Here is a 27273-nt window from a genome sequence, read left to right on the forward strand (position 1 = left end):
CAGCTGGCTCAAGAGGAAGGAGTCAAAGGAATTGCTCCTTAATTGCTCTACAACCACACTCTTCCATGGAGCACCCAATAGATTCTGAGGCAGCATGAGAGAATTCTTACTTTTCAATCCTCGCCTCTTCTAGATTAAGGATCTTGACCAAGGATCTCCAAAATCTGGCAAGGAACCAGAACTTCCATCCCTAGGTTCATGTCCTCTTCCCTGTGCCATGCCTACAGAACATTTTTGCAGGGATGTCACTGTGGGACTGGTTGCTGGAATTGACCTGAGATATGGAAAACACAGTGGCTGGTTTACAAAGAAATACTGTATCCATTTCTGGCATAGTTGGCATGTAGTTACATTGCTTAAACCAAAGCCTATTCGTCTTAGAAGCCTGTACTCAAAGGAGTAATTGGTTGATTTGATTCAGTGTGTAAAATTTAGGCCCCTCTCCCTGCTATGTGGCTATTGTTACCTCATTGTGTTACATTGATAACAAAGAAAAAAAGTCTTAAAGGATGGTGCTACTTTGTGGTAAGCTAAAGATGTTCTACATAGGTTGACCCATTGTGTACTTATCATTAATTGAGAGAGAGAGGGGGAGAGCGCGCGCTATACTATACTTGGGTTTTTTAAAAATAAAATACATTATTGTTTCATTTTTGTATGTAGAATTTCAGCATCCTCAAATTCTGGAGGTTAGAACTGTGTAACCTCTGATGAAGTCATTATCTCATGTTTATTACCTGAAAGAAAGTATGAATAAAAAAAAAAATCAGGACCAACCATGGGCGTAGCCAGGATTTTTTTGGGGGGGGGAGCAGGCTTTTGTTGTGGGGGGCAGAACTTCAGATTTTTATTTCTTTTTATTTCTTTTTACTGATTTAGTTGGGGCAGCTGCCCCCTGGGACACCCATAAGGCCAACCCACCACTGTTTCTTCCTTCTAATCTGAAAAGTTTATGGATGCACATGCATTGAAAAGCCCTTGATATCTGCTTTTCCTCAAGAGTGTTTTTCTTGCCATGAACATAATACAGTGCTGACATCCTGTGAACAGGGAAGAAAGATCTCCCTTTGGCTCACTCGCTTTCTAATAGGCTAACGCAGGCTGCAAAAAGCTGCGACTTCTTTCAAGAGGTAATAATCAGTTCCTGTGTGAATTGTCCTCGTATCACAACTAGAAAATTCTAATCTGTAGTTGCAAAAAGGCTGGACGAGCTGAATTTATGAGCTCCTGGCTCTGCGGACAAATTGGTTTCACTACATTACAACTATTCCTGAAAGAGCAATGGCCAAGTTTCTTCCAAAGGCACCTGAATCCAGCTGTGGCAGATTCCCAGTGACTGAAAGGCATCTTTGCAGCTTCCTAAACTTGTGATGTCAGCAGTTTTTCTCCATAATAATTATGCCTTATAAGCGTATTTTTAAAATCAGTGTGATGAGGAACAATCTTAATATGCAAAGTCCCCTCCCCAACACTATTTTTCTAGAAAAAGAGGCACCAGAACTTACCATGAACAGCTCCCTTTTTCTCTTATAATGGCAGTGGTGCTGTTATGTACTGAGTTGAATAGGATCCAAAATGCAGCAGTCTGATTGGTCTGCAGGAGCCACCCAATCCAGCTCCAGGTGGAAGTGAATCCACAGCCTGATTGGCCCACAGGAGAATCCTGGAATTAGCCAACCACGTGCAGCCCATTGTGTAAATAATGTATATAAAGCAGATATTTTGGGGAAACATTCATTCCTCCTCACCACTATGAGCCGAATAAAGAGCATGAAATCCACTATTGACTCCGAGTATATTTCAGGTGCCCACTTGAGAGGGGCCAGAACTGAGTTCCAGTGAGTTCTGGCTGAAAAAAGAAAAGCCCTGCCCTTCCTTCTGGCTCCTTACGGGAGAAAGAAGGTGGTGGAAGTCAGAGTCTGCCATCCTGTTAAGACCTTTACATCTGAATCTCAGCCCCTCTCCATGTGTGTCTTCCTGCAGAAAATGAGCATGAGAGAAGCAGGGTGGTGACAAATGTTTGTGGCCAGAATGTGGCCGGGCTCTCCTTCAGGTTTTTCCAAGTCCCATCTATACTGATGATTTATCATTACAAACACTGTAATAGATGGACCTTTGGTCTGATCCAGGCCTTTTTCTCTCCCTGAACTTGCTGGAACTCAATTCTGGCCCTTCTCAGGTGGGTGCCATTGCCATTCTAAGAGAATGAGGGGGGTTTCATGGTGAGTTCTGGGACCTCCTTTTCAAGAAAAATAGCCCTGGTCTCATCCAGCAAGACTCCTGACATCCATATGCTCTCCATCTTTGCTCTAGAATCGAGTGACGTGTTTGTCTTTGTAAAACAAACCTTAGTCGGAGGGTACTTCTGCTGCAAAGCAATCCCTGATTAAGATCCCTGCTGTTTACCAGTGTGTTAAAAACTGTGTCCTATCTGACATCTACCTCTCTTTAAGAAAAACAACAACAACAGGTGCCAACAATGTACCTGTATATAGGCAATCATCAGATTGGCGTTATGAAGCCAGTATGCTGCAGTCCTGAAGTATTTTTCCCCTCCATCCCTTGACTTGCCAGTTATTGTTTGAAGAATAAGTCCTGAAGACCAATGACGCAAGTGTCTCCTTCTTTTCTTTTCTTTAGCTGAAGTTGGATCTAATCCAACTTCACCTTTTCCCAGCCTCCTGATCCATTCAGACTGTGTACATCAGCCTTTGGAATAAACCTGTTGAAATGGTTCTATGAAGAACACAACAAACACACCAATATCAATGCAGACTCTCTCTCTCTCTCTCTCTCTCTCTCTCTCTCTCTCTCTCTCTCTCTCTTGGGGTATTATCTGATTGTGTGTCTTGTTTAAACAGTTAAGACTCGGAGCTTTCTCCTAGCCATGGGAATGAAGAGTTCCAGAGTATGTCATCTCGTTGACTTTTTATTTATCCAGAACACTTCTGTGCCACCCATTCATGATCTCTCTCCCAGGACAGATTACAAAGCAAATTTAAAACGATAAAAAGCAACAAGGAAAACCTAACAGGAATACAAAAATCTCTATATACAACAACAACAAGGCAAATTATATAATAAATCCACAGGTATATAAAGGTATATAAGAAGTAATTATAAAGCCAGGGAAAACAGAAAATATAACAGAGTTGGCAATGGGTATGCTTCAATGGGGTGGGAATTCCATAACTGGGGCATCACAGCTGAAATATCTTACTCCCTAGTCATCACCTGCTTGATCTTTAATGACAGGGTACCCAGAGAGGGCCCACAGTAGGCTTATCTTATCACCCAGGCGGGTACGAGATGTGGGAGCAGGTGTTCTTCAATGACATTGGGTCTTAACTTGGATCATTTCCTGTAGATCTGTGGTTCTATAATGGAACTGTCAACATAGCATGCTCTACTATCGTTTAAAATGATGGTCCCAAGTCTCTGGATGAAAAATAGTTCACTCAAGAGACCTTTGGATGCTCCTTGTAGCTCCTCCTTCATGTCTCTTCAAGCTCTTATTCACCACCTGAATCAGAGGAGCTAAAACACTTTTACTTATGCAGGGATTCAGAGGTAGCCCTGCCAAGAGGCAAGGTGCGGCAATTTGCTTCAGGTGGGCTATTCTTGGTGCCATTAGGGGAGGCAAAGAGGGAGATGGTGAGAGATGACAGACATGGGCCACAAACTATGGGTCCCTTTTCCAGTAGAGGGCAAACCCACCCTGGATTTCCTGCAGCTGTGTTTCCTGCTTTCTACTCCCTGAGTCTGCTTCCCATGCCCTCCTTTTATCTTCCTATCCCACATTAGCCCCCTGCCCAGAATGTGGTGCCAATCAAACCCGGTGTCAGGTTCAGACATGTGGTCACAGGACCAAGGCACTTTCTCTCCCGATCAGCTCTTCTTTCTGACCTCCTTTAATCCATAGAAGTGAATGTGAGCAAAGTTTACCCATAAGGAGAAAGTGGGCCAAATAAACTCAGCTGCCATCTCATGTAAGTACTAGATTAGGAAAAGGTGAAAAGGGAAAAGGAACAAGGAATGAATCACCTGAATGAATGCAAACACCTCTGCACAGCAAGAGCAAAAGGTGCTGAGCACCCAATTTGGCTTGGAATTTAGCCGTCTCAGTGCAATAAAAAGGAAAGAGCATGTCACTATGCAACAAGCTTCTGGAATCCCAGGACAAAGCCTACACCTCCCCACTGTTTGCAAATAACATGCCTCTATATACACATGAGAACCCAATGTTTGCATAAAACCACTGGCAAGGTGCACAGTCTGCTGATAGCAAATTGTAGCGGCATCACCAATTTTCTAACAGGCCCTGCATCCACTGACTTCCCGCCCATCTGCACCACCAATTTGCTTCTTCTGCACAAGGCTATCTTTGTGTGAGAAGTTTTAAAAGATGCAGCTCTGACTCATTGTCTACTTAATGAGTCAGCTGTTTCTAACAGTTTGCTATGACTCCAAGGAAATGTACTACTGTGGGCGTGAAGCAATTCCCTTGCCTTTCAAATTTAATTATTAAATTATTTAATTATAACTGCACTCAGGGTCGTGCACATTCCTTCAGCAACCCATAGTGTCTTTTTGACAGTGAGGGGCATTTTATAAACTTGCACCTTGGTATGCTAGTAAACTGTTATAACCAGGGTTGAAGAATCTGTGGGTCACCAAAGGTTGTTGGACTCCAACTCCAATCATCCCCAGCAGCATGGTCAATTGTCGGGAATGATGGGAGTTGTAGTCCAATAATGTAAGGAGGTCCACAGGCTCCCCGTCACTTTGTTACATGTTTGCGAGGACTTCTCCCTAGCACCCACAATTTTAACGATAATCTAATTCTGCTCATCTGCCATTTTAACCATTTTGTTTTAAGTTTATTACTTTGTTATACCTCTTTATTTGCAGTTTGCATGAGAGGATTGTGGAGGCCCTAATTCTACCTCAAGATGGTGCATGATGGTGCATTAAAACAAGGAGTTCCATTATGTACAAAATTATAACCAGAAGTTCCCCAACCCACAGTTAGGATAATTAGCTGTTAGAGCTAACTCTCCTTTCTAAATATTCTTTGAACACAATCATGTTTTCCTTTGATCAAAAGAAAACAGATTTCGCCCCAAGGCAACTCCCGTAAGTGCTACTGTAAAGCAGGGGTGGAGACATTGTAGTCTTCCAGACGTTGTACGGCTGTAGCTCCCATCATCCTTGACCATCAGCTGCCCTGGCGAGGGACAATGAAGTCCAGCTAACCCTGCTGTAGAAAACTAATAACAACAACAAAACCCAAACACAATGACCTTTCAATTCTGCAGACGACTGATTCAGCAAAAGAGCAGTTGATTTTAATAAAAGGTTCGATGGTGAGATTTAGTATTCGGGTACATGAAAGCAGAGACCACTTGACTCAACATGTCATGGCTAATTGCTGCACCAACAGAGTTATAAAACCTGATTAATGATGGTTCAGAGCTCCACCTTTCTGACTTGGCAGCACTGCTGTTTGGAAACACTTTTTGGAGAGGTGTTAGTAAGCACTTACACCATCTTTCAGATGCTAGCAAAAGCACATTGGAGACATTCACTTTTTATTTTCTGTGATGTTGGGGAAAGTTTCAGGAAAGTGTGGCTTGTCAAAATAAATGCTGAGATATACTGAAGGATTCCACCTGGGCTTAATTTTCTTCCTAAGCTCCCGGTGTTTGCTATGTATTTCTCTCTCATTTTTATTGCTCAAAAATATGTTTCTGTGGCTGGATCTAGACACATCAAAAAAGCATTTCAGGAAAACGTGTTCTAAACTTTGTAAAGGAAAATCACGTTGGCAAAAGACGGGACTCTACAGCACCATCTGGTGTCACAGTGTTATAACACATATAAAGTGCTTTTTAAAATTCAGTGTTGCCGAGTTCCGTGTCGTCAAGCAATCAGAAAGATATAGTAGTATTATCTCATTGCCGCATTGTGAAAGTACATATCTAATCAAAAAGCTGAAAATAAATGAAGAGGGAAAAGAGACACAGATCACAAATCAAACAGGGTCATAGAAACAGGTATCATGAATCCATCTGTTAGAATATTATAGATCTGTTAATAACTGAGAAAAGAAAAACATATAAAAATACATAAAGAAGAAAAAGGAGAGAAGTGAGAGAAGGAAAAAACCTTTTAAATAAATCATTTTTCTTATTTTATGAATATATTTAAATCTATAGATACTTTTGGCCAGCTATCTTGGTGTACTAAGCTACTGATTTGTGGCCTAATTTGCACTTGTTTTATGAATGTAAAATATCACACTAATGGACAGCATAGAGTCAAGAATAAAAATTATTGATTCCATGCTGTTCACTGGCATGTTCTTTTCTTCCTAATGTTGGTGATATAGATATTTTTGCAAATAAATATATAAGTAAGCAAATGAGAAAAGCTGCTTCTCTGGCCTTTTGCATCATGTTAAAAGCAACAGAGAGAGTTGTGTTTTTTATGATTATTTAAGGGAGAAGAGGCAACTCCTTGGAAATCAGAGGAGCAGACCGTCTTCTCAGTTCTCTAAACAGAACTAAAAAATAAAATAAAAAGCAGTGGAAAAAATAAACATGCCACAGCTCTTGTTCAAACTGCCTTTCCCTTGCTTGACATGTTTACCATTTGAGTCATCAGCTAATTATTTCCTTTGAAGTCATTAAACCATTTTTGTGTGGCAACAGCATATCACTGATAGTACCGTATATTATTAAAACCGGTGTGTTACAGTTGAAACACTTAGCTCCAGAAAGTCAACTGCCTGAGAAATACTGGTGGCTCCTCACCATAGATACAACCGATGGACCCATGAGTGAAGCCCCATTTTTTTCAATGACTACTCGGACTCTCAGACACTGATGCTGAGACGACCAAAGCAGAACCACTTAAGTCAAGGCTGGCCTGCATCACAAGGATGTACTGAGCAGGTAGAATTCCAAGCCCGTTGGTGGAAAGACAATTGTGTTATTTGTCATGCTGATAACACATATTGCAATGAGTTTTGCCATCAGATTCCCATGAATAGAATTGTGAAACCAATCAATCACTCCTAAAAGCCTATGGCCCTCAGCCTTGGTCTAATTTTAGTTCAGACCTCTGGGGAAAGTGGTCTTCTCCTTCCCTGGCCATTTGCTGGGTAGGGAAGAAAAGGATGTGAGAAAAGTCAAGGTTTGTGCAAATCCCTTTTATTCTCTCCCCCAAACCCCCACCCACCCGAATCAACATTAAATGGGCCTATCTCAGACCTTCCAAGTATCCCTTATTTCCAGGGGCAGTCCCAGGTTTACAGAAGTCATCCCGGTTTCTGATTTGATCCCAGAATGTCCTGCTTTTCCTTAGGACGTCCCTATTTTCATTGGGAGAAGTGTTGGAGGGTATGGAGTTACGCAACCCCCGAGCCAAGGAGATAAGTAACGTTACAACCTTTAGAAGACATCTGAAGGTAGCCCTGTATAGGGAAGGGGTTTTTTAATGCTTAATGTTTTATTATGTTTTTATACATGTTGGAGATTTTACTTTCTTGGGCTCCATGATCACTGCAGATGGTGACAGCAGTCACGAAATTAAAAGACGCCTGCTCCTTGGGAGAAAGGCGATGGCAAACCTACACAGCATCTTAAAAAGCAGAGACATCACCTTGCCAACAAAGGTCTGTATAGTTAAAGCCATGGTTTTCCCAGTAGTGATGTATAGAAGTGAGAGCTGGACCATAAAGAAGGCTGATCGCCGAAGAATTGATGCTTTTGAATTATGGTGCTGGAGGAGACTCTTGAGAGTCCCATGGACTGCAAGAAGATCAAACGCATCCATTCTTAAGGAAATCAGCCCTGAGTGGTCACTGGAAGGACAGATCGTGAAGCTGAGGCTCCAGTACTTTGGCCACCTCATGAGAAGAGAAGACTCCCTGGAAAAGACCCTGATGTTGGGAAAGATGGAGGGCACAAGGAGAAGGGGACGACAGAGGACGAGATGGTTGGACAGTGTTCTCAAAGCCACAAACATGAGTCTGACCAAACTGCGGGAGGCAGTGGAAGATAGGAGTGCCTGGCGTGCTCTGGTCCATGGGGTCACAAAGAGTCGGACACGACTAAACGACTAAACAACAATACATGTTGGAAGCTGCCCAGATGGGCAGAGTATTATTATTATTATGGAATAGGATGTCCTCATTTTCATCAGAGAAATGTTGGAGGATATGCGATCTCAAGAATCAAGATGGCAGAGGAAGGGCAGGGAGGCTAAGTGACTTTCCCCAAAGCCACATACTGCAGCGTGTCTGTGTCACTCATGACTAGGACTGGAACCTATTAACTGCCTTTATTTATCCTTTAGGCTATGCTGACTTTGCACGTTACAGCAGCAACCTCTAAAAGTCATCCTGACAGTGACTAATACTAAAACAGCTCACATAGAGCAGATTATAATAGTGTCTCAAAACGCTGCACTCAAGGGCAAACATCCCATGCTATGGCTACCTATGCCAAAATCCTGCTACCCAACAGTCTCCCTGTAGGATTAAAGTTCAATTCAATAATCTGTTTGAAGTCCTCTTCAAACACAGATAATTTAACTCCTACTAGCTTTGTGCCCAACTGCCTTTGATTTCCCAGTTCCTAGGAATATACACTTGGTTATAAGTAGAACAGATTCCAAGCAGCTATTCAGTATAATGATAAGACTGGAACCTACAGCTTATTTTAGAGTTGGAGTTTCTCCTTTGCAAATTGGATGTCCAATAATCTTCTTTAAAGGAGGTGCTTAAAGGATTGGGCATTAACCTCCTGCTAGCCCACTGTCTTTACCCCTAACCTTCCAAAGGGGAAAGAATGTATGAGGAAAGAAGAACGTAAATAGAAATCCATTTCCATAAAACAGAAGAGCGTATTCTGCCGAAACAATAATCTTGTGTGTTTCTTTCCAGGAGTGATGCAAATTCACGGTAATCATTAACTAGCTGTAATCGACATGGTCCTGGGAATGGCCCAACTGGAAAAACATTCCGAGATATGTTCCTGCTATTAATGGCTTGCAACCTTCTGAGAAATGAATTATGATACCTGAACCAATATCAAGGTGGCCTTGGTTTTTCTTTCCCCGGAGCTACAAAATGCATCAACTATACATAAATACCATTACCAAACAGTTTAATATGTCAAATAAAAGCCAGAGTGTTGTTTTTTTAAAAAATATTTTAAACAGCAACAACTGAAGCAGTCAGTTACAGCAAAGGATAGGTTGAAAAGAGTGGGAGACTCAAGAATACAAATATCATTTAGATGTCTGCACCAAGCATTTCTCCAGCACAGCTCCCATCTGACTTATTAATCATCACACTCAGAATTTATATATGGTTGGAGAAAGTAACACTTCTCAATACCAGTTGCTGGAAACTGCAGGAAGGGAGAATGCTCTTGTGCTCAGGTCTTGTTTGTAGGCTTCCCCCAGCCATCTGGTTGGTCACTGTGAGAACAAGATGCTGATCTAGGTGGGCCATTGGCCATCATCCAGCAAGCTCTTCTTGTGCCCTTATATAGACTGCGTGCACATGGCAGTTTATTCCATGCTCACAAAGATTTCCATACTACATTTGAGCTTTCACACAATGTGAAAGCCACTTCTGCAACTACAGTGAACGTCCAATGCTCATTTCCATGTTATTTCCTTCAAGGGAAAAACAAAACTGTTTACAAACAATATGGAAATGAGTGCTAAATTTGCACTAAATTCTACTATGGTTCCAGAAGTGGCTTTTGCATTGCGTGCAAGCTCAAATGTAACACGGAACTTAACCGTTAGGGAAAAGTCATGGAAATAGATTAAAATCCCATATGTGAATACACCCACGGACTTTGCATGGACTGTTCAAATTACTCCAGAGGGCATTCCTTTTGGGCTCAAAATATTGTCTTCCTGTAATACTTAAAACAACCCTATAAATTAGGTTTTCTCTCAACATGGTAAATGGACAGAAGAAAGTCTGAAGGTAAGAGTCACTTGACCAAGCCCAAGTCAGGAGATGTTGGAAGAGGAAAGATTCAACATGAGGAATTTCTGATTCATTCTGATTCAAGGCCAGACAAAGACATGATGTGCGAGATCTGGGTTTGGAAGTCCTGACATACTGTATTTATATTTCTCAAGAAAATAGGGGGGAGGTTGGGAAGGGGGTGCAATTTGGATAATGGCGTGAAGAGGTGAGGTTAATTCTTTGCCACTGCCCTCCTCATCATTAACCAAGAATGCGGAACTGGATCCGACTGATGGACCTGATCCAGAACTCTCCATTCTACTATAGTCCACTTTGACAGGAGGGTGAGGTTAGACATATTTAAAATTGCACCTTGGTTCAGATTAGATTCTGGGATTTTTAAACTAAAAAAACAAAACCACCACTGTGAAGCAGAGACTGTTTTATGACTAGCTACTATATACAGAAGTGAAAGCCAGGTCTGATGGTGACTGTTTAACCGTGGAAAGGGGTTAAAGAGAATTTGAGGACAAGGTGACTTAAATCAAACAGAGCCTCATAACTAGATCTTAGCATTCTCAACTGAACCTTCATCTACACTGGGATGTAGTAAGAGAAGGACATTGATTATTATTAAAGATCTGAGGCCCTGTCTTGCGCCCAATATTAAGGGAGCCCAGTGCCAGGGAAGGGCATAAGAGGTATTCTGCGGATGTTTGAGAACTCATGGAGATGAGTCTAGCTTTGTTCAGGAGGCACTGTAAGCATTAGATGTCTGTGTGCTTTCCTTCATGCCTGCTTCTAGCTAAAAATAGAGCCAGCATTGCAACAGGTGTTTCCTTTCACAAATGCAGATATATGTATTTTCAAAGACTGATCATGGAGCACAAGGTAATTCTGTTTCATTTGTCAAACCAGAGGTAATTGGGTTCTTGGAAATGCAGGAGGAGAAACAAGCGAATAGATTCTGTACAGTTCACCTTTCCTGTTTATATTATTCGTGTCCATTAGGGAGAACAGAAATTTCCTCGCAGGCCAGTGTACTTGGAAGTGTGAGTACAACTTTGACTGGCCATTTGAGCCTCACACGTTTCAGTTGTTCCTTTTTCTGAAACAACACTCTTGCAGAGCTTAAAACACGTTGGCATCTTGGGCAGAAAATCTAGACCGTGCTCTGCTGACAGGAGAAAAACATATATTTTAATTTCAAGTGGAATAGGAGGTTGCAGTTGCTTAGTTCTTGCCTTCTCACTGCCCTTACAATCTGTGTCCTGAGGCACTTTGCCTCAGAGGAGAGTGAGGAAGTTGACAGACATGGGATTATGTGGCACTGTGGGTTACAGTGAACTCCCCAGCAGGGGTGGAGGAAGGGGAATGTGGTGGGGGCGGGCTGCCCCGGGTGTCCTCACTGAGGGGGGTGACAAAATGGCGGGCGGCACTCACCGCGGGTCCTGCAGCACGCCCAAGCCACACCTCTCTCCTGGGAGTGACGTGGTGGCTTGGGCGCACGCAGGCTCCGCACTGCCCCAAATGGTCTGCCCGCTGCCTCCCCTCAGCTGTAGGGCAGCTGAGTGGGAGGAAGCAGGTAGACTCCTCAGAGACCCCGCAAAGCATCCTGCCCTGGCTGGCCCCACCCAGTGGGCAGCTGGCCCGGCTCTTGGATGCAGGGCTGCCCCAGGCGCCTGATCGACTTGCTTCGTTGCTGCTCCCCAGACCCCAGTGAGAAACATCGGGAGATTTATGCCTCATTTTCTCCCTATCCCCTGCCTGAACATCTCCCATCGTGGGTGTAACCAGAAACCCCAGGGGTAGGGATTATTAGGGAGGTATTGTCTTTGCTTGTTACTATGTTTGTTACTATATTTGTGCGTTTTTATATTGCAAACCACCCTGTGATCCTTGAATAAAGGATGGTATACAAAATTAACTAACATAATGATAATATATCTATATCTATATCTATATCTATATCTATATCTATATCTATATCTATATCTATATCTATATCTATATCTATCTAATCTATATCTATATCTATATCTATATCTATATCTATATCTATATCTATATCTATATCTATATCTATATCTATATCTATATCTATATCATCTATATCTATATCTATATCTATATCTATATCTATATCTATATCTCTTTATTGCAGTCCATAGACCCACAAAACAGTTTCAAAACAAGATACAGTTAAGACAACCAAACAACAGGTGAAAAAGACTGATAATGATAATGATGATGATGATGATAGGGATCAGGGAGAAATGCAATTCAGTTTGCATTTAAAGATGAACCTACCTAATTTGCACCAGAATGGTGCAAATGAATGATGGTTAAAGTATGATTCAGCTGCCAGTCTGGTGGGCTTCTGCATGTGGAATGGGAAGGGGGGTGCCATTTTGAGTTTCACGTCATGCAGCAAAATAGTCTGGGTTGGTCCTGAATCAGCTTTGGACAGCTTTATAGCCAATATCACTATCTAGGGTGGCCTCCCTACAAGAAAGCTTGCAGTCCTCTCTTCTACCTCTTCCCAGTTCTGCCTCATGTTGGCATGTGGTTAAATCATTTGTTTGCAGTTGTTAGGCAACCGTGGCATGCAATCCTCACCTATATCCAGGTCAACACAAACCTGTGTTTAAGTAACATACTAGAACAAATCTTTCTGTTTTCATGGCAAGTGCCTGAGGCCTGCTCAGCCTGGAGAGGAGTTGAACATCTTAGATTAAATATGGCGGTGCCATAGCACAGTGCTGAAGAATGTGTTCAATATTTACCCTGGGGGGGAGAGACCAAATAATCCATATGTTTAAGTTCCCTGGCAAGCACACTTAAAAATAAAAATGCTTTCCCGGGACAACCCCTTTTTCTCTTGTAACATTGAATTGGATGAAAGTAGAATTTTGTACATAAAAGTTATATGATAATACAGTGGTACCTCAGGTTAAGTACTTAATTCGTTCCGGAGGTCCGTTCTTAACCTGAAACTGTTCTTAACCTGAAGCAGCACTTTAGCTAATGGGGCCTCCTACTGCCGCCGTGCCGCCGGAGCACGATTTCTGTTCTCATCCTGAAGCAAAGTTCTTAACCTAAAGCACTATTTCTGGGGTAGCGGAGTCTGTAACCTGAAGCGTATGTAACCTGAAGCGTATGTAACCTGAGGTACCACTGTATGCACATTTTCCAAACAGCAAAGTTCTCAAGATGATAGGAGACAAGAAGGCAGTAAGAAAAATCATGGGGTGAGTGGGGAGAATTGGTTGAGTAGCATTTCCATGGTACAGCCAACTTCCATGACTTCTAGCCCCATTTCCTATTTTCCCTCAATACTGCATTTGCTATCATTGAATTGTAGAGTTGGAAGTGAACACAAGGGTCATCTAGCTAGCCCAACCCGCTCCAATGCAGAAATCTTTTGCCCACGTGGGGCTTGAGCCCATGCTCCTGAGATAATAATCATAATCACAATCACAATCATAACAATAGTTTATTATTTATACCCCACTCATCTGGCTGGCTTTCCCTTGCCACTCTGGGCGGCTTCCAGCAGAATATTAAAATACAATGATTCATCAAATGTTAAAAGCTTCCCTGAACAGGGCTGCCTTCAAATGTCTTCTAAAAGTCAGATAATTGTTTATTTCCTTGACATCTGATGGGAGGGCATTCCACAGGGCGGGTGCCACTACCAAGAAGGCCCTCTGTCTGGTTACCTGTAACCTTACATCTTGCAGTGAGGGAACCGCCAGGAGGCCCTTGGTGCTGGACCTCAGCATCTGGGCAGAATGATGGGGGTGGAGACGCTCCTTCAGGTATACTGAGCCGAGGCTGTTTAGGGCTTTAAAGGTCAGCACCAACACTTTGAATTGTGCTTGGAAATGTACTGGGAGCCAATCAGCATTTTAGTGGTTATTAATATTATTATTATTATTATTATTAGCAGTAGTAGTACCCCACCGATCTGACTGGGTTGCCCCAAACATTCTGGGCAATGTAATAGATGATAGCTAGATAGATAGATAGATAGATAGATAGATAGATAGATAGATAGATATAGATGATAGATGGATAGATAGATAGATATAGATAGATAGATAGATAGATAGATAGATAGATAGATAGATAGATGATAGATAGATAGAGATAGACAGAGTGTGTGTGCAATTTTTCCTAACATGCACATTTTTGTAAAGCACATATCCCCATACATTAATTCCCCCCCCAATTATATTTTTGTATGTTATTTCCCCCAAACATGTGCATTTTAAGGCATACTTTACCCTAGTACACATATTTTTGTACAAATTACTTGGCTGGAGAGTGGCGTCGCAAATTTGGGACACATGTGAATTGGAAAGGACGGCTGTGTTTTGGTTTGCATATTGTTTTGGAGTGTGAGAGTTGGGCTGATTCAACTTTAAAGGTGAACTGAATCTAATTTCTTCCCCATCACTAACTGGGAGAAGCCTGGAGTGCTGGTGGTGGTCTGTGTAGACCAGTGCTTCGCAAACTTGGGTCTCCCACTATTTTGGGACTACAATTCCCATCATCCCTGACCACTGGTCCTGTTTCCTTGGGACGATGGGAGCTGTAGTCCAAAAACAGCTGTAGACACAAGTTTTGGAAACACTGGTATAGACAATCCCAAACTAGATGAACCAATGGTCTGAGTGGTCAAAGGCAGCTTCCGGTGTTATTACTAAGAAGGTCACTTATGCGTTTAAAGGCTTCCTTTCCTTGCCCTCTTCCCCTCAATCAGTTTGATGTGCCTGAATTCCATTAATGACAAACAAGAGCATTAAAGAAACGAAACACTGAAACCAGCAGGATCTTCAGGAACAATATTTGTTTAAAAAGCCTGCCAAACTCTGGAAGTTATGACAGTATGTGTTAAGTAAGAAAAAGCTGTAACCCAAACAGATAAGATTCTGGATAATTTCACTGGAAGGTGCAGAGTGTCCAAAACAGCTGTAAGAAGAAAAGCCACTTCAGTATGGTATTTAAAAAGGCAGATCTTCTCATTTTAATGTTTTGTTCTCATCAGGCCAGAGGAAGGAAGCAAGCTAGAGTGCCCCTTTCCCATACTATGAAAAATGTTACTATTGCCATATAGGGATGCCAAATTGATTCATCTTTTTTTTAAAGCAAATCTAACAAAAAAAATTAATATTTTTTTTAAAGCCACATTCTGCATTCTACGTGAAGGGGTTTTTGAAGTGTCTTGGGCACATCTGTTCAGTGTACCTGAGTCCCATAAGCAACACTTTGCTGGAACACCTTAAATTTGAATTCATATATGCATGTTTATGCAATAGGCGTAGATGAGGTTCAAAAGGTGGCATCCATCCTGCAGTCAGAATAGCTCAGTTGGTAGAGCTTGAGACTCTTAATCTCAGGGTTGCAGGTCTGAGCCCCACATTGAGTGAAAAAATCCTACATTGCAGGGGGTTGGACTAGATGACCCTCATGGTCCATTCAAACCCTACAATTCTATGATTCAATGCTACTTTTTTGTAGTGGCAGGGTGTTGTTGTTGTTTAGTCGTTTAGTCATGTCCGACTCTTAATGACCCCATGGACCAGAGCACGCCAGGCACTCCTGTCTTCCACTGCCTCCTGCAGTTTGGTCAAACTCATGCTGGTAGCTTCGAGAACACTGTCCAACCATCTCGTCCTCTGTCGTCCCCTTCTCCTTGTGCCCTCCATCTTTCCCAACATCAGGGTCTTTTCCAGGGAGTCTTCTCTTCTCATGAGGTGGCCAAAGTATTGGAGCCTCAGCTTCAGGATCTGTCCTTCCAGTGAGCACTGAGGGCTGATTTCCTTAAGAATGGATAGATATGATCTTCTTGCAGTCCATGGGACTCTCAAGAGTCTCCTCCAGCACCATAATTCAAAAGCATCAATTCTTCGGCAATCAGCCTTCTTTATGGTCCAGCTCTCACTTCCATACATCACTACTGGGAAAACCATAGCTTTAACTATACGGACCTTTGTTGGCAAGGTGAAGGGTCAGAAGTACAAGTACAGAAAGCATGTGAATGCACAAAAACACCAAGGCACTGTACAGCTTTTCAGGTATGTGTATCAACTATTGATAACTACCAGGAGGAGCTGGGTCTCTGCACAGCTTCCCTGCAGCTAGCTCAGTTGGTTAGAGCATGGTGCTGATGACACCAAGCTTGCAGGTTTGATCTCTGTACGGGACAGCGGCATATTCCTGCATCGCAGGGGGTTGGACCAGATGATCCTCAGGGTCCCTTCCAGCTCTATGAATCACTAAACTGCAGGTTCAAGTTCTGGACTGACTCCATCCACCCAGGCTGGCCATTGGACTTTCCTGGATAGGAAGAAGACTTCCTGTTCCAATTGAGCTTTGCTTGAGCAACAAGGCATACTCGAGCTCATGTAGGATTGGGCGATACATAGGATGTTGGATTTCAACTCCCATCAGCCCCAGCTAGCATGGCTGATGGTCAAGTTTGATGGGAACTGCAACCCAACAAAAGCTGGAGGGACGCAGGTCCCCATCACTGAATCTGGGGTTTTTTTTGGACCTGTCTCCTGGTTTGTCCTCCACTCCTGATTCCTGTCTTGCTTCTCATCCTTGCTTCCTGGTTCAGACACATTCTTTAATCCTGACTATATGGACATGCTCATCCCAAGCTGCTGCCCACCACAGTCCAGCCCTAATGGTAGCGGATTGTGGAGAAATTATGTTTTTCCCCTAACATACCTGTAACCCCAAGGGCGAAACCATCCTGGGTTTTAAATGAGTGAATGGGAGGCTGCTGTAGAGTAAATGAATGCAACATACAACAGAAAGAGGTAAGTTTTTAGCTGGCAATAATGTGGGAAGAGAATCATTGGGCTAGGATCCTTAGTTTAAAAACAGGGGTGTTGCATCTCTCTATTTTCATCTGGGAAATGTTACAGGGATATGATGCATTCATCCAGAGAAAAAGATGAAGCAGAAGTGAGATGTGATATATTTTTTCCTTGCCTTGTAGTTTTAGATTATAAAAAAGCCTATCGGCCTTTTGGAGTGCCATTCTATTGAAGGTAGTTTTAAAGAGGGAAGCCCTCCCTACTTAAACAACTGAGACATAACTTATTCCACACAGGACACACCCAACTGGCATGCAGAAACACGGGAGTAAGAAAAGCAATAATTATGGTTTGCGTTCAGCTTACCACCCGCAAATTTAGTTCTTTTTAGGCTTGATTTTTGTGTTGAAACCAGTCCTTCCTGTAATGGACAATGTAACTTTGGACATAGCATGGAATGCTATGAATGGATACAGGAAATAATTCCATCTCCATCATTTCTCTCCTCTCCTCCCCCCCCCACCCCAAATTTGCAAGTAAAACAAAGAATGGTACAGTTGGACTCTTCATATCTATTTGTTTTCTAATCAGCTTTGCATTCTGTTGTTAGTATTTTCATGACTGGGAATTAGGAATGGGGAGAGATTCCACTCAGTACACATTTAAAAGGGAACCTACAAAACTCACATTTTCAAAAACAGCACACAAACTGAAACATAGCCATATTTTGAAATTTGCACTTCTCCGAATTTTGCAATGCAGATTGCCAGCCAAGCAATTCATGCCAAAACATATATACCAGAGTTAAGTGTGCAAAAAATTTCCATAAATTAGAGAAAAATGCATGTTGAGGGAAATTCCTTTGCAAAAATGTGTATATTGTGGCAAAACTGCATGCAGAAATGTGTGTAATTGGAGAAATTCTCACTAAAATGAATTTTCATGTGGAAGTGTGGAAAACTGATCTGAAGACTGGAAAAAACGAGAAACTGTAGCCAGTGGAAATTGATAGAGTCACCCATCCCTATACGGAAAGGATGGATTTGAATGGATTCCAAGCAAAGGCAGTGGAAGACAGGAGTGCCTGGCATGCTCTGGTCCATGGGGTCACGAAGAGTCGGACACGACTAAACGACTAAACAACAACCACACCTCTGACCCTACCCACAATTGGCAGGTGGCTCTTAGAAAGTAGTCCTAAAGAGAATGTGGCCATCATTACTGCAAACAGGTTCTGCACCTCCTATTTAGAGGAATGAAAGTAGATTCATTCTACTTCTGAAAACTCTAAGCCTTCCCTTTAAACCGGGCAAAAAGAAGCTGGTGGTGCTGTTCCCCTAACTGCATTTCCATGCTAGAACGTTTAAACACACACAAAAACAACCCAAAATGTTTTAATTCCCCCCATATGTTCCCAAAACCCACTGTGTTTTCCAATGGTTTTAATGAAACAGGAAAATAAAACAGCACCAGGCTGAAATAATAACAGATCCTCCCCCATTTGATTTTGCACAATACAGTACAATTAAATACTTGGGGATTTTGCAGAGTTTGGGATATTTTGACTATGATGGCAGTGGTGAGAGGCAACCTGACTTTTAACTATGCCACTCTGGTCCCATGACGCAGTAAAAGTGTTTTACTTCCGCTTGCCAAAGGGTGGGGGGAATCAATCAATCTCAGGAAACAAAGGGCAAGAAGGATTCATTTTGCATGGTTATTCATTCATATTTCCATTGAAACCCTAGCGCATTCCCAATGAAATGCTGACTTGCGTAAGCATGCATGCAATAATGCTAGGGACTATGCTGGGATACAGCAGGCATGTCGGTAGAGAACACGTCTGCTTAAAGAGCATTCGTTGCTCATTCCAGCCTGTAGTCAGCCTAATCTGGAGCTACACACTTGTAACACTGCGTAAAAACTTAATGATTATAGGTGGGTTTTGCTCAACAGCCTTTTAATACATACTTCACATTCTTTCGCTTTGTGGGGTTTTTATATATAATGCTCTTAGAACTTACAATACTGGAAGGAGAATGAAGCAATTGTAAATCTCATTTCACCCTCTGCCGCTTAAGAGCTCTTGTACGAACAATGCTAAGAATACTTGCTTAGAAGTCAATCCTACTGACGTCACACTTCAACACTCAACCTTCAAAGAATATGGAACAGGTAGATGAGGCATGCTCACCTATATTTCATAGGTGATACACTGAGCCATACCTGGGCAGCCACTGCATTGCACTTAGCCAGAGATTTCAATATGAAAACACGTTTGCACGTTTCTTGTGCACTTTGTACGTTGGCCTGGTAAAAAGGAAGAGCTGTACACATGAGGCTGGTGCAGCTTGTCTCACTGTGGTGAGGAAACCATCATTCACACAAAATCCACCTGCTATGAAATCTGTAAAAATACTTGAACCCTATCCACTCCTTGGATTTTTCCATCAAATGCATACATAGTGAAATAGAAGCAGTATATCCAATTGTGGCTTTGCCTTAGGACAGCGTTTCCCAAACTTGGACCTCCAGGTGTTTTTGGACTACAATTCCCATCATTCCTGACCACTAGCAGAGGAAGAGGAGTGCGGGGGGAGCGCAGCGCCCCTGGCAGCACGATCCCAGTGGGGTGCCATTGCAGCTGTCCCCTCACCCGTGCTGGACACCATGCCCCCTCAGGTGGCACGTCAAGCCCCCAGGATGTGCGTCACACCCCCAGGATGCACGCCAGCCCTGCCCCCGCCTGCTCTCCGCCCCCCCCCCCGGTGCCAGATCATGAAGCTCCACCATTGTTCCTGACCACTGGTCTTGCTAGCTAGGGCTGGAACCCCAAGTTTGGAAAACAATGCTTTAGGAAAAGCCATTTCCACTTCCACGAGTTAGAATGCCAAATTTTCACAGATACTCCATCTCTCATGTAGTTGTCCATACCATATTCCATATTCCAGAGGCAACTTCAAAACTCTGGAGCAGCTGTTGTAGGAGGCAAGGGGATCTGCAGAGGATCATTAAAAATCAGGTGGAAGTCATTTCCACAAAGGTAAAACCACTCAGGTGATTTGTCACAGTAAATTGGGCCCATGAAGGAATATCACATATGACATGCATTCTACAGTGGTACCTCGGGTTACAGACGCTTCAGGTTACAGACGCTTCAGGTTACAGACTCCGCTAACCCAGAAATAGTACCTCGGGTTAAGAACTTTACTTCAGGATAAGAACAGAAATCGCGCGGCGGCAGCCATTAGCTAAAGTTGTGCTTCAGGTTAAGAACAGTTTCAGGTTAAGAACGGACCTCCAGAACAAATTAAGTTCTTAACCAGAGGTACCACTGTACATAAGTTCCTAGACAGATGGAAATGTATAGTTTAAGAAGTGTTTTTTGTTTTTGTTTTCCGATCACACAAGTTGCAATTTAACTCACAACCCCACAATTCAACTGAACAACAGTCCATTTCTTAAGCAATTCTAGACCCTCACGTTTGTCCAACCAGTTTGCCCAGTAAGAAGGTCTTGTGAGCTCTGAAGATGCATTATGATAAACTGAATGTACATTATGCTTTAAAAAAAAATCCTTATTCAACATCTTGTTTACTTTCACAAAGGAAATTCCTAAAAGATAGAAACAAGTCAGGGCACTCATTCGACACTTACCTCATGCAATAAAAAAGAAGCTACAAGCTTCTCCCTACAAGCCAGTCGGTCGTCTTACTTAGATTCAAGTCGGTTCTTGTCCGGATCATTCACTACAGTGAAGCTCTCAAGTTGTTCCAAATTTAGACATGACCTCGCTACATCCATTTTTTAAAAGCAGGAAGTCGAATTGGGTCTGTTTTTCATCATTTTCACTCACAACTTTCAAGATATTCTCCCTGCCCCTTTCACAATCGAATTAAGTTGGCAGAAGCTCCACCCCACCGCCACTCACCCCGCGACCACAAACAAGGAATGATGGTTGATAGTACAATTAGAGAACCAGATTAGTTCCTGACATTCCTTGTGTCTTCTGGGGTGTGGGGATCCAGAAGGCTTTGAAGTGCTTTGCTAATAGCTATGTTATTGCTGAACTGATAGGGGGGAAAGGTTTTTCATCCAGGGAACAATATCAAATTAATCACATCTTTTAATCCCTTTTTTTGTGTTTCCTTGCCAGGGCTCTAGATAAGAATCTCCAGATGTATAGAAGAGAAGTTTCTTTAGTGAGGCCCAAATGGGTTCCCCCATGGTGTTTTTCAAAGACAAGATCACAAAACTCAGTTCATTCCACAATCTGGCCTAGCTTAAAAATTTATTGGTCCTGTCACACTGCCTCGACTGAGATCTTTGCCAACACTAGAATGAATGCACTGCCGTGGCTCATGTAAGCAGATAATTGCCATTCATGCCCCAATCTGATAAAATAAAATGCCTCTTCCCCAACATTATAATTTAACTGTGATTTGCCCATGAAATATGCATACACTTGTCATATTTTCCTTGATCTCTTTGCCAGATCTGCTTCTGCGTATTTAGAAGCAATGTGACATGCAGCTATTGGCTGATGAAAGCTCCCCTTGTGAATAGGGTGGCATACACATTGACAGGGGAAAAGAAAAAAAACACATCTCCCTGTCCCTTCCCCAAACAGAAGTGATTTGCATATGCTACTTGATATGTGTGGATGCAAGGGAGGCTCTGCTCTTGGTCTCAGCTGTAGGCACAGTCCATGGGGCGGTGGTTTGAGACAGAGCCTTCTCAGTGGTGGCCCCATCTATGGAACTCCTTCCTCAGGGAAGGATGGCTGTTCCCCATACTGCCATTATTTGGATGCCATATCAGGGGGGGGGATCTGTTTGCCTGACCATTTGGGACATAAACTGGCTCTGGAGATTTAATAGTTCTGTTCTAATGCTGGTTGTGTAATTCTATTTTCAAATGTTGTAATTTTTATATATTTTATTCAGTGATTGTGCATATTATGCTTTCTTAGGTGTAAGGGTGGTATATACATGAAATAATAATAATAATAATAATAATAATAATAATAATAATACTTGCATTATTATGAATAAATAACAAAGTAAATTCACAGGATACCACAAACAACAAGCATAGCTATGGGAATTTTAGCAGGCAGATTCAGCTTCTTGGAGTCATAAGTGGCTTATTGCCCTTTGCTTATGAGTTGATGGAAATGATTCAATTACTGTTGAATAAAATTTATATTCTAGAATTTGTGAAATGGTGTGTTTTTTTAAATTGTGAGCTCAGTACTACCATAAATGCTTCCAGCATACTATTTTACCAATATTTTTCTGTTCGCCATATGATTGCATTCTGTTAATAGTGATAAAGTCTGAAGGAGAGACGTTCTCTCTCCATATTGCAAAGAAAACAAAGGGGAGGGGGAAGGACATGCTGGAGTGAGGAAATCATTAAAATGCTATTGAAATTGGCTGAAGCAAAGGTGTTTAGCCAAACATTCATAAAAAGGAGGGAAGTGTATTTTGAAGACACAATAAAAGGTTGAGCCAAGGTAGCCATAATTATGAGGGGGAAGTGAGCAATATTGTATAGTGCTTCAATTAGTCCACTGAAGGGTAGTTGTGCGTCATGCAATGCTAATATATGTTTCAAGGAAGTGCAGGTTTTATTGCAGAGTGAAGGACGTAGACCACATGGCTACTGTTCATTGCCTCAAAAAAAAAAATGTTGTTTTATGCACCTGGCAACAGAGGCTTCTGAATGCCAGTTTCTGAGGAAGATCAACAGCAGGAGAAGGCTTTAGGGGGGTTCATGCTCTCCCCTGGGGATCCCCTGAGATATCCAGTTGTTTGGCCACTGTGGGAAACAGGAAGGTAGACTAGATAGAGCCCTAGTCCATCAAGGAGCTTCTCATGAAGGTAAAGTTGCCTCATTTCAGACACAAGAAGCAGACAACCTGACATCACTACAACCTTATACTAATATAAAAAATCAACAACTAGCAATTGCTGAACATACATCAAAATTTAAGTGAGCATTGAAATCACCAATAGGTCAAGTAAAATACCAGTAGCTTAATCTCTAAAAGTAGTCCCAAAACCGCAATAGAAGTTGACTGCCTTGCCCCTCCCTACTCAGTCTTCTGCTTCAGTCAACTCTTCTTCTGGAAGCATGAACCTTTGCTTATGAGTTGATGTAAATGGTTCAACTGCTGTTCAATAAAATTAAAGCAGCTCAGTTGTGTAGGATCTTAGGGCTGGAGGGTGAGGTAGAAGCAGGTGAGAACAGCAATGCACTGATGGCAAACGCAGAGTTGTCTGGGGAAAGGAGAGCTCTGCAGCAGTAACAGCACCTCTAGTGGCAGAAGCAGCTAGCCGGGTGGAATGGCCACCTCAATAGCTTCCCAGCAAGAGGGACACTGCTGTTTACCAAGAGAGAGATGGGCAAGGGAGCGGGGAGGTTGAGGGAGTGCAAACACACTGGCAGAAATACTGTACTGGCTCTGCCAGTGGGTTCGCACCACACCAACCTCCTTGCTATCTCCCTGCAAAAATCAGTAAGTGATCTGCCAAGGCCCTCAACAATTTTCTTTTTTTTCTTTTTAAATTGCTTTTTATTACATTTTCACAAACAGAAAGCTTGCCACTTTCATTTGAAGCTTGAGACAGCGCAGCTCGGGGGTGGGGGTGCCTTCCCTTTCGTGTCTGCAGCTCTATCCCATTCTTGGGCATTAATAAAAAAAAAACCAAGAGACAGGAGATCCGCTCCGACGCCGCTGGGTGCCCCTGTCCCTTAAGGATCACCCCCTTGAGGTTTGGGGGTGCTCAGTGTCCTTGCACCCCCCTAAATCCCCCAAGCCGCTTGGAAAACCTCCGGAGAGGTTTTTCCACACTTCAGCAAACGTCCGTGGCAGAGCCGAAAGACTAGCCCTCAACAATTTTCAAGTGGTTCATGGGGAAAAGTTTAGGAACCATTGTGGTGGACAATATGAGCTGGGTCTCTCTTGGTATAAGGCTGCTTCCTGTCATTGCATAAGAAGAGGAGATGAGGAGTGTGGCTGCCATACTTCTCCAAGGCACTTTTGAGGTAAAGTGGCTTGAGAGCCAGTGTGGTGTAGTGGTTAAGAGCGGTAGTCTCGTAATCTGGGGAACCGGGTTTGCGTCTCCGCTCCTCCACGTGCAGCTGCTGGGTGACCTTGGGCCAGTCATACTTCTTTGAAGTCTCTCAGCCCCACTCACCTCACAGAGTGTTTGTTGTGGGGGAGGAAGGGAAAGGAGAATGTTAGCCGCTTTGAGACTCCTGAAGGGGAGTGAAAAGGCAGGATATAAAATCCAAACTCTTCTTCTTCTTCTTCTTCTTCTTCTTCTTCTTCTTCTGGATTTGCTAGGAAATAAAGGGTGGAGTGCACGAGGAAAGTAATATTGGGACTTCTATCTCTCCTCCCCCCCTCCCACCACACACATGATCGAAACCTGAACATCTTGGTTCTCTGATGAAAAGGTCCTTGATAATCTTGCAACACTGTTGTTCCTAGACTTTTGGAGTTGGCTGTGCACCTTCTAACCAAAGGAGGTGATAAAAAACAGCTCTCACTGTGAAGAAAAGAGAGGACAGATGGGGCTAATCAGCCAGGATGTAATTTGATCCAAGGTCATGCAGAGATCTTCTTCAAGGGCGGCAAGGTTTGCCTGGACAATAAATTGTTGAGCGGCAGATGGGAAATGCGCTGTTGCTGACTGAATCGTGAGACACCAGTATCAGTTTTATGTTGAGGGAAATATTCTTCCCCATCGTTCTGCCAGGTCGCTGAGGTCCAGTGCTGAGGGCCTTCTCGTGGTTCCCTCACTGTGAGAAGCAAAGCTACAGGGAACCAGGCAGAGGGCCTTCTTGGCAGTAGTGTCCAGCCTGTGGAACGCCCTCCCATCAGATGTCAAAGAGATAAAAAACCAACTGACATTTAGAAGACATCAGAAGGCAGCTCTGTTTAGGGAAGTTTTTAATGTGTGAGAATTTAATGTATTTTTAATCTTTGTTGGAAGCCATCCAGAGTGGCTGGGGAAACCCAGCCAGATGGGTGGGGTAGAAATAAATTATTATTGTTGTTGTTGTTGTTGTTGTTGTTGTTGTTCCTATGATAATTCAGCTGGAAATACTAAGTGCTGCTCCCTCACTTATATTAAATCTTCTCCCACTTCTTTTCAGCCATTCTCCGCTGATTAATGAGAGAAGAAATCACATTCAAAAATTCATGAAAACAAAGAGAAAAATTCAGGAGAATTTTAATGTGTGGGGTATAGGGTTGGACTTACTTTTGAGGGGTTCGTCTCATTCTTTTCAGCTTTTATTTCATACTGCAAATCTTCTCACCAGCCTTCCTGGACACTTTGAGGAGCATTCTCAGATCAGGAACTGTGGCAGCTGGGGAGGCTGCAGAGTGCTGGAGAAGTGTTCAATGAAAAGCAAACACCAACCATCCTTAGCTACCTTGCAACAATGACCCCATATCCACAGACGTTCTAATGGATTTCTAAAGCACCCCGACAAGGAAGCAGAAAAGCAAAGGCCTCTTTCATGGGAGAAGAACTGTTTTTTGTTGTTTTTTTTGACAAAGTGGAGGAGAGGTTGCAGGCCAGCACAACCTTATACAGTGGTACCTCAGGTTAAGTACTTAATTCATTCCAGAGGTCCGTTCTTAACCTGAAACTGTTCTTAACCTGAAGCACCACTTTAGCTAATGGGGCCTCCTGCTGCTGCCGTGCTGCTGGAGCACGATTTCTGTTCTCATCCTGAAGCAAAGTTCTTAACCTGAAGCAAAGTTCTTAACCTATTTCCAGGTTAGCAGAGTGTGTAACCTGAAGCGTATGTGTCAGGAAACTGCCATCGGTGCCGGAGGGAGAGTGTGATGGCCTGGGAATCCGATTCAGAGGCTGAACCAGAGGAATCCCAGCCTGCACAGGAGTCCCTGCCTCCAGGGCCAGCTGAACTGGGGCAGGGCCTTGATTCTGAAGCGCCTGCACCTGTGCCGGATCCTCAGGAGCAGGCACCAGGTGAATCCACTCTGGCTCCGGAGGTGGTTGAGGACTCAGTGCCTACAGGTGAGTCTCCCCCTGGGTCCAGTAACCCTTCAGCCTCTCCTGAACTGCAGAGGCTCGGGGCAGAGAGGCAAAGGGAATTGGTTTCTCCCAGGAGGAGTGCTCGCCTTAAGGCCAGGAGAGGCGGGTCTCCTGGGGGCCGGGACCGCCCCTGGCCTCAGAGAAGATAAAGGCCAGTCAGCCCGGTCCCAGGTTGCAGGAGCAACGTCGTTGAAGAGCTGTTTCGGCCAGCTTCCAGTCCTGTTCCCCCAGAGTTCCTGTCCTTGCCCGGCTTCTCGCTGTGGACCCTGCTTCGCCTGAGGAGGACTGTCTGCCGACCCTCAACTCAGGTCCTGGACCTTGCTCCACGATAGCCTCCCCCCTGGACCAGCACAGAGAGAGCAAAATCCAGAGGGATTCCAGAGAGCGTCCCGGGATTGGGAGAAGCAGCCCATCTTCTGGGGAAGAGAATCAGTGTAGCACCAGTGGAGAAGGGGGGCAGATGGGGGAAGCGGCGAGGTGGTCCCATGACTCCTTGCCGGGGAGCAGCGGGGAGAGTAGGGGTCCTCCGCTGCCTACACCCTCCTTGCGCAGAAGGCTTTCGCGCAGAGAGAGTAGGAGGAGACTAGGCGTCAAAGAGCTTCTTTGCTGGAAGAAGTTTAAGAAATGCCCACTGACGGATTCTGCCAGCGATTGAGACAGCCACGGGTGAGTGGCTGTCCGGACAGTAAAGGTTCACTCAGGCAACCCAGCCAGGTGTTTGCACCGGTTTACGCACGAGCAACCCCTAGAACCATTACAGCAATCCGTCAGTCCCTGACGTTGCTTGTGCGCAGCCCCGGAGAGGCAGCACGATGAGCCAAACATGGCCGGCCGGAGAGACAGAGCAAGAAGCCATGGTGCGAGGTCTGGTCGAGAGGAACCGAGACCTGGAGGCGGATGTCGCTACCCTGTCTGTGTGGCTGGAGGAGAGACGGGCTCAGGATGCACAGGTCAAGGTCACCCCGATAGGGAGGAAGGTCCCGGGGCTGGTACACAAGTTTGGTGGAAAGCCCCAAGACTACAATGCCTTCCGAAAGGAAATTCAATATGCTTTGGAATTGCAGAAAAATGACTTTGCGGATGACGGGGAGAGGGTGGCTTACATTGTTGGACAACTGCAGGATGGGGCGCGCAAATGGATCAGGCCCCTAATGGCGAAGCAGAATGATGCATTGAAAGATCTTAAGAAATTCTACCAGGCAATGGACGCGATGTTCTCCAGCGAGGTGGAGCAAAGCGTGACACGGAGGGAGCTGATGGGGTGCAAGCAGGGGAGCCTGTCCGTCAGAAACTACTGGTCGCATTTTGCGATGTTAGTCCACAAGCTCATGTGCGATCTGGACTCTGAACCAGTACAAATGTT

At 43.7% G+C, this 27273-nt stretch overlaps 1 long non-coding RNA gene across 1 annotated transcript; it reads right to left on the bottom strand.

The window, feature by feature from the left end:
• Positions 1–42: 42 nt before the first annotated feature.
• Positions 43–20590, bottom strand: LOC308458894. Its single transcript, XR_013977765.1, has 3 exons — positions 20488–20590; positions 2486–2736; positions 43–274 (listed from the first exon to the last, which is right to left on the bottom strand). It is a non-coding gene; the product is annotated as an uncharacterized lncRNA (long non-coding RNA).
• Positions 20591–27273: the final 6683 nt, after the last annotated feature.

This window comes from Podarcis pityusensis (genome assembly GCF_964106645.2).
Source record: "Podarcis pityusensis genome assembly, chromosome: 1".
NCBI lineage: Eukaryota > Metazoa > Chordata > Lepidosauria > Squamata > Lacertidae > Podarcis > Podarcis pityusensis.